Raw genomic sequence first — 7593 nt, 5'->3', positions numbered from 1 at the left:
CAGGCAGCATACAATAGCAATATCCTCAATAAAAAAGAAAGGGATTTTCTCATTATTAGCCATCCTCGCACTCCTATTTTTTACCATTTGCCAAAAATCCATAAAGACACAATTAATCCCCCAGGCCGGCCCATAATCTCCGGCATAAACTCTATTACTTCAAACCTATCTCAATATATAGATATCCTGCTCCAAGGATATGTAACAAGCCTGAGGTCCCACCTCAAGGATACCCCATCACTTATAAAATTACTATCCCCAATAGAATGGAAACCCGCTTATGTGTGGGCCACCTTGGATGTTTCTGCTCTGTATTCCAATATCCCTCACGATCGGGGCATATCAACCATCATTTCCATACTTGCTGAGGACCCCTCAATCCCACAAAAACAGAAACAATTTATCACCGATTCCATATCCTTCATACTCAAGAATAACTTTTTTGCATTTAATTCTGGATTATACCAACAGATAAAAGGGACCGCTATGGGTACTCGATTTGCGCCAAGCTTCGCAAATTTATATGTGGGGGAGTTTGAACGACAATACATCTATACTGAACACATGTGGTCTAAGAAAATTATTTTTTATAAACGGTACATTGATGACCTTATTTTCATTTGGGAAGGGTCAGGGGAAGAATTTAATTGCTTTACGGATCACCTCAATATGAATGATTTTAACCTGTCCTTCACTGGTGTCACCTCTCCTATTTCTGTGGATTACCTGGACCTAACTTTGGGCCATGAGAGTGGGAGAATTATTACTAAAACTCATTTTAAACCTGTTGATGGAAATAGCTTTCTTGATTTTAGAAGTGCCCATTACAGAAAATGGAAGAACAACATTCCATACGGTCAGTTTAGACGCATTAGGCGCAACTGTACCAAGATCGAGGATTACAATACTCAGAGCTTGATTTTGAGACAAAGATTCAAACAAAAATATTACCCTAAAAAATTGGTGGACACAGCCTTTAATAGAGCTAAACATGACACTCCTGGAGACATTAAGATCCCTACTGAAAAGCTCACTGACTTTCACCATAATTTCATTACCACCTATAACCCATGTCATACTCGGGTGCGCACAATACTAGAAAAATATTGGCCAGTATTGCTCCAGGACCCATTCCTTTCCAGTCACTTACCACCTAAACCACGCATTACGTTCAGAAGAGCGCGCACCCTCAAAACCTCCTTAGCCCCCAGTAACCTTAGAACCAGCAGACCACATCCATTACAGGAGAGAACTTTTTTTCCTAAATTAGTTGGATGTTTCCGATGCGGCAAGAAAAGCTGCATGTGTTGTGACAATATCTGCCACAAAAGATCTAGTTTTACGAGTTGTACGACAAAAGAGACATTTTCTATTAAATCATTTCTAAACTGCTCATCTACGTATGTAATCTATCTACTAGAATGTCCCTGCAAGCTTCAGTATATTGGACGCACCACCCAGACCTTGAGAAGTCGCATTAACAAGCATAGATCAAACACCAAGAATAGCTATCCAAACCATAGTGTTTCCAGGCATGGGACCGCAGTCCATAGTAATGATTTTAAAGTATTTTCTGTAACAGTTTTAGAACAAATACCCGCCCATGTAAGGAATAGATTTGAAATTCTGAGAAAACGAGAAATATTTTGGATATTTAAACTGAACACGCTTATACCTATGGGCCTTAATGAGAGTTTGGAAAGCATTTTTGACAGTTGATTGGTTTTATTTTATTTATTTATTTATTTATCTTTTTCTATTATTATTATTTTTTTTTTTTATATTTTTTAATTTTTTTTTTTATTTATTTATTTATTTATTTTTTTATTTATTTTTAATTTTTTTTTTATTTTATTTTATTTATTTATTTATTTTTTATTTTTTATTTTATTTATTTATTTATTTATTTTTTCCCTCTCTCTCTTTCCTTCTTTCCCCAGATTAACATTTATTTGCAGGATTGCTGCATTCCAATAGGTGTCACTGTAGAGACATTGTTTAGTTTTTCCTTATTTGCCTTACCCCCAGCATAGTCCTCTTCTTACTCCACACCTCCCTTCCTTTACTAACCAAACAATAGGAATTACTTTGTACATGAATCCCCCTCCCAACTCCCTAATCCATCCATGCACCCTGTAACCACGCCCCCTTTTTAGTCAAGCCTATCAACATTGAATTATTTTTCCTGCCCTCTCTCTCAGGTATTTATACCCCTGTCTTGTCCTCAGCTCCCTTGTTAAAGCATTTTTTTTTCTCCCCTGTCCTCCTGCACACAGGTAAGCAAACTTCTCTTTTATCCTATAACATAGATTTACATATCAATTCCTTTCCCTCCCCCTCCCCCCTTCCCCTTCCTTCCTAGTATGACTTTATCAGGAGCAAAAAAATCCCTCCAGTGCTCAGTTCATTCTAACTGTCCCCCTGCACTTAATTACCCTGCTAGAACCCTCTGCCATATATTATCCATACATCTTCCCTAATCTGACAATTCTTCATTTTCAGGACCTCCGACACATTCTATACATCTTTGGAATCGTGTCACCCCTAGGCATCCTGTTGGTGAGCCCCTTATCTCAATTTCTAATTAGTTTTATTCTCATTTTTGTTGGTTACATAAAGGTGTCCCTTCTCCCCCCCCCCCCTTTTTTTTTTTTTTTTCTCTTCCTAACTTTATCCCACACCATGAACCCAATGCTGTCAATGCACACCATTCTGAAGTAGCTTTCCAATAGATTTTTTTTTTTTTCTCATTTTTTACATACATATACACATTTATTTATGCACCCCCTTGGGTGTAGCAATCATTTCATATTTCCCAATAGGCTGTACATGCATTTTAATTCTGTAGTCATCCCATTCAGCTGAAAGCAACCACACGATTTTGAGTCCATCCGCTCTCATATTGGTACTTTTAAGATTGGTATTTTACTCAGGATTGTCTTCATCCTATTTTAACAGATATTTGTTTTGTATAAATCTCATGTTAATTTACATGTACGGATGCTCATATTCTTTTATGTTTTTTGTCTCATATATATTTTATCACTGTTCAGATCGATGTTTTCATCGTATATTTATTGTTCTTATTGACACATTTGTGAGACTTCATTATGTATATGAATTTTGTTCTTTTTTTTTTCCCCCTCTCCTCCCCTTTCTTTGTTAATCACTCCTCCATTATCTATTTGTACTTATCACACAGTCCTATCCAGCCGAACTGACGAAGGGGTTCTTCCCCGAAACGCGTATTCCATTGCTGGTTTTTAATTTCTGAAAAAATAATAAAAAAGAAGTGCTTTCACCATCACACATTGGACTTTGATCTACATATTCTAGTAGCTTAGAGTGTTGCGCCTCCATACCAGTTCTTTTCACATCCTTTTCGCTACACTTACGCCCACACTGGTGGAGCGTCATCTGGTTGGCAGCATCTCCACCATTCAAAATACTCAATCATTGAAAACTCTTTGTACTCCATAAATATTCCACTACCCTCACTGGGTCTTGCTCCACCCTCCTTTTTCATTTCTTTTACTCACATTCCTCATTAATCGACATTCTGATGTTGATGTCATCGTTTTCATTACTTGACTTTTATTTTTATTATAGATTTAAAAAAACCAAATTATAAGATGTTTAGTTATGTTAATTCCACCCATTTTTATTCACCTTGGGGCACAAGGTCAACTCTATTATATTGCTTTTCAGTTTTCTAATTTGTTCTTCTGTTATTTTTGCTTCTAGTATATTACTGAGGGGCTTTCTTATCTTGCTCAGTGTCCACTACCTTTGATTTACCATGAAGGCAGCGCAGCTTCTTCTTTATTATGCCTATAACTATCTCTTTGTTAAATGTTAAGGGTTTGAACAGCCTATTTAAACGCAGTTTTCTTTGGCGCGAGGCCTTCAAATTACATGTTGATGTATTTTTTGCTCAGGAAACACATTTTAAAAGGGATAAACAACCAAAGTGTTCGCACCCGAAATTTCCACACTTTTTTTTAGCTTCAAATACCGATAGGAAAAAAACAGGAGTATTAATTGCGATCAGCAACTCATTTTCCCAACAAAATTTGTACTTAGACTTCCTGGGTTGTTTTGTGATACTTGTATGCGATATTAACAGAGATGAGCGAGCATACTCATTAAGGACAAATACTCGAGCGAGTATTGTCCTTTTCGAGTATCTGCCTGTTGTCGACAAAGATTCGGGTGGCGGCGGGGGGGAGATCTCTCTCTCTCCTCACCCCCCCCCCCCCCCCCCGCTCCGCCCTGCTCACTCCCGCAACCCACCACTCACCCCCGCTGGCACCCGAATCTTTGCGGACGAGCAGGCAGATACTCCAAAAGGACGATACTCGCTCGAGTATTTGTCCTTAACAAGTATGCTCGCTCATCTCTAGATATTAACAATGCCCCTTTTGCTTTAGCAAATGTATACTTCCTTCTAAATGACAAGTTAGATTTTTTTGCTCATGTTTTGAAGAAATAACTAAAATCCAGAAGGCAACCCTAATTCAAGGTGATTTTAATGCAGTTATGGATCCATCCTTGGAATCCTCCTTTGGATCCCGATCACCTTCCTCTATTATCCAACTTTACAAAGAGAGGAACTACATGATGTTTGATGCTGCCTCAGTACTCTTCTCACTCCATAATTAATTTGTTCTTTTTGGGTGCAGAGGGATTAAGGGAGGTTATACAAACTGAGATCGGAACAATTACCTGGTCAGACCGTGTCTTTGTAATTAAATAAGAGGTTCCCCCACTCTTCAGCTTTTCCTTTGAGACTCAATAAATATATTCTTTCACATCCAGAATACAATTCTAGCCTAAAAAATGAGTTAGAAATGTTTATTTACTACTAATGCCTCATTAGTTCCTAGTGTTTTCTCAGTGTGGAATGTCCACAAAGCCTATATGATAGGCCTTTACTTAAAATATTATTAGAAAATTAATATGCAATTTTATGCCTATGATAATCGTAAAAGTCTTATATCTAAAGCTAGAATTCAATTTCTACTAGATTCTCACCGCCAAGAAATTTCTAATGCATTTGCTTCATATTACTGTTTCCTTTCCAACTTTAAACAAGATTTAAATATATATCAACCCCAAATGGAGGACATTCTGAGTTTTTTTTACAAAACATTAATCTTCCTCGTCTATCTCTCAACCGAGTAGCCTCACTTTCTGTGCCAATCTATACGTCTGAAGTACTAAAGGCCATTTAAACACTAAAACCCCTCAAATCCCCAGGCCCAGAGAGTTTTTCTAATGGCTATTATAAAAAAATACTCTTCCCTTTGTCCCCTTATCTGGTATCAGTGCTCAATGTGGCAATGATGCTTTTCTTTCAAAAATGCTGGAGGCACTTCTCGTTACTTTACCCAAACCCAGCAAAGATGCTACTTCTCCAGCTAATTTTTACCCCATTTTCTTATTGAACATTGATGTTAAAATTTATGCCAAACTTCAAAGCAAACAACTTTTTTCCATTCTCCCAACATCGATTACTGCAGATGAAGTGGGATTCATTCCACAGAGACAGGCCTCTGATGGAACCCAGCTGTTTTTGAATCTGATTAGGACCGCTTAGCTTGGATGTGTACCCTCTTTGTTTTTAGCCTTGGACGCAAAGAAGGCATTTGGCCAGATCCACTGGGCTATTTAAAAGCTACTTTAGAAATATTCCTTTTTTCAGGGCCTATTAGGTCTGCGAATTTATCATTGCACTCAACCCCATCGGGGTCTTCTCTTCTAGGTGTATTTTTCTTCTATTCACAATTTCTAAGAGCACCTCTCTCGCCTCTGATTTTTGTTCTTCTTATAGATCAGAATTAATAAAGTTATTAAGGGAATTAAATTAAGACACCAGGAACACAAAATAGTACTTTATGCAGATGTCATAATTTTGGTTTTTACAAACCCCATCTCCTCTCTAGAACGGGCCCAATCAATATTTTCTGATTTTGGGAAATTTTGTACTACAAGATAAACAGCACAAAATCTCAATTGCTGAGTGTTGGTATTAATGATAAGACTAGGCAGCATATAATTAGCTTCTTTCCATAAGTTTGGAATGAGCATTCCATGCCTTATTTAGGTATTCATTTAACAAGCCCTAGCTCCCATACATTTGCCAAAAATTAACTGCCCTTGCTTTATTTCTGCAACTTTTAAATAACATTTGTAAACCCTTCATTTCTTGGACTGGAAGGATAGTAACAGTTAAAATCATGGTCTTACTATGTTTGCTTTATATCTTCAGAACTGTAGTGATTCCTGTCCCAAATATCTTTTTTATTAAACTTCAAACCATTCTTAACAATTTTATTTGGGGCCATTCCCATGCCACAATTAAATTTCCCACCCTAGCTAAGCCCCACAAATTTGGTTGTATGAAGGCACCTGACATTAATTGTTATTTTCCCTATTATCTCCATGATGGCACACCTGAGATCACCTCCTCCTGATAGGACAGGAGCATAAAGAGAGAGTTAAAGCATCCCCCCTTTCCCACCTTCCTCAGTGTTTTCCCTGTCCTGCCAGGACGCAGGTATCCCAGGGAGGTGCTGGGGGCTGGAGCTCCTAGCTGCAAGAGGAAGCATACTTACACAAGGATCAGAGTCAGCAGCCTACCGCGGTCCAAGCAGGCTTTATTTTTTTTTTTATTAAATCACTTTTTATTAGACATTTTTCTTTATAATTAAAATTTTACATGTTGTATTCATGGATGTCCTTAACTTGTTAACAGCATGACATTAAACAGTTCAATTGAGCTGACGAAATGTCAGTCCACCTTACAGGCAGGCTTTATGTGGGGTCTGCTGGCTGTGTTCTCTTCCCCCGCTCCAGGCGCTGCCGGAATGGTTGCTGTGGTCCTGCATAGGCCAGGTGTGGTGCTTTGTCACTCTCCTTATCAAGGCTGCTGCGGGCAGAGCCTGCGGAGACCATGTGACCAGGTGGCAGGGGCGTGGCTTAGTGGCAGAGCGATAATTAAAAAAATATAAAGGAATCTGAGAGAAACAAAAGAAGGAGGACAACAGGGCTTGATCCTGCGATGTCAGGACCTTCATCCAACATCTCTACAGTACCTCATACGATAAGGACTCAAGCTTTAGATATAACAGACTCAGCTACTACCTCAGGGGTCGTAAGTAGCCCACTGGGTACAAAGCTGCTGCATATGTGTATGTGTTAGGAAGTCTATACACTTATTGTGCCTCTTTTTCCTTATTGGTGGGGGGGGAGGTAGCAGCCACAAAAATTTGTCTAAAGAAATGCACGGCTTGCGTAAAGAAGCGGATGTCCGCATATGATTAGTCCATTTGTAAATTCTGCATTTCTAAAATCATTAAGGTAGAATCAGGTGGATTTATGGACTATATTAAAACCCTGATTAGGGAAGAAGTCCACTCGGCTTTAGAATCTCAGGAGGCGCGTTCAGCTGTGTCCTCCTCTCACAAGCGATAAAGGAGACCAAGCAGTTCCTATTGGTTCTCTGATTCAGAAAAAAGTTTTTTGAATTCAGACTCAGATGAACAAGCCAATCCTGCAGAAACAACTGACGAGGATGACTATAAAAAGTTT

Source organism: Eleutherodactylus coqui, chromosome 3 (assembly GCF_035609145.1).
Source record: "Eleutherodactylus coqui strain aEleCoq1 chromosome 3, aEleCoq1.hap1, whole genome shotgun sequence".
Taxonomy (NCBI): domain Eukaryota; kingdom Metazoa; phylum Chordata; class Amphibia; order Anura; family Eleutherodactylidae; genus Eleutherodactylus; species Eleutherodactylus coqui.
This window is presented reverse-complemented; position numbering follows the sequence as displayed.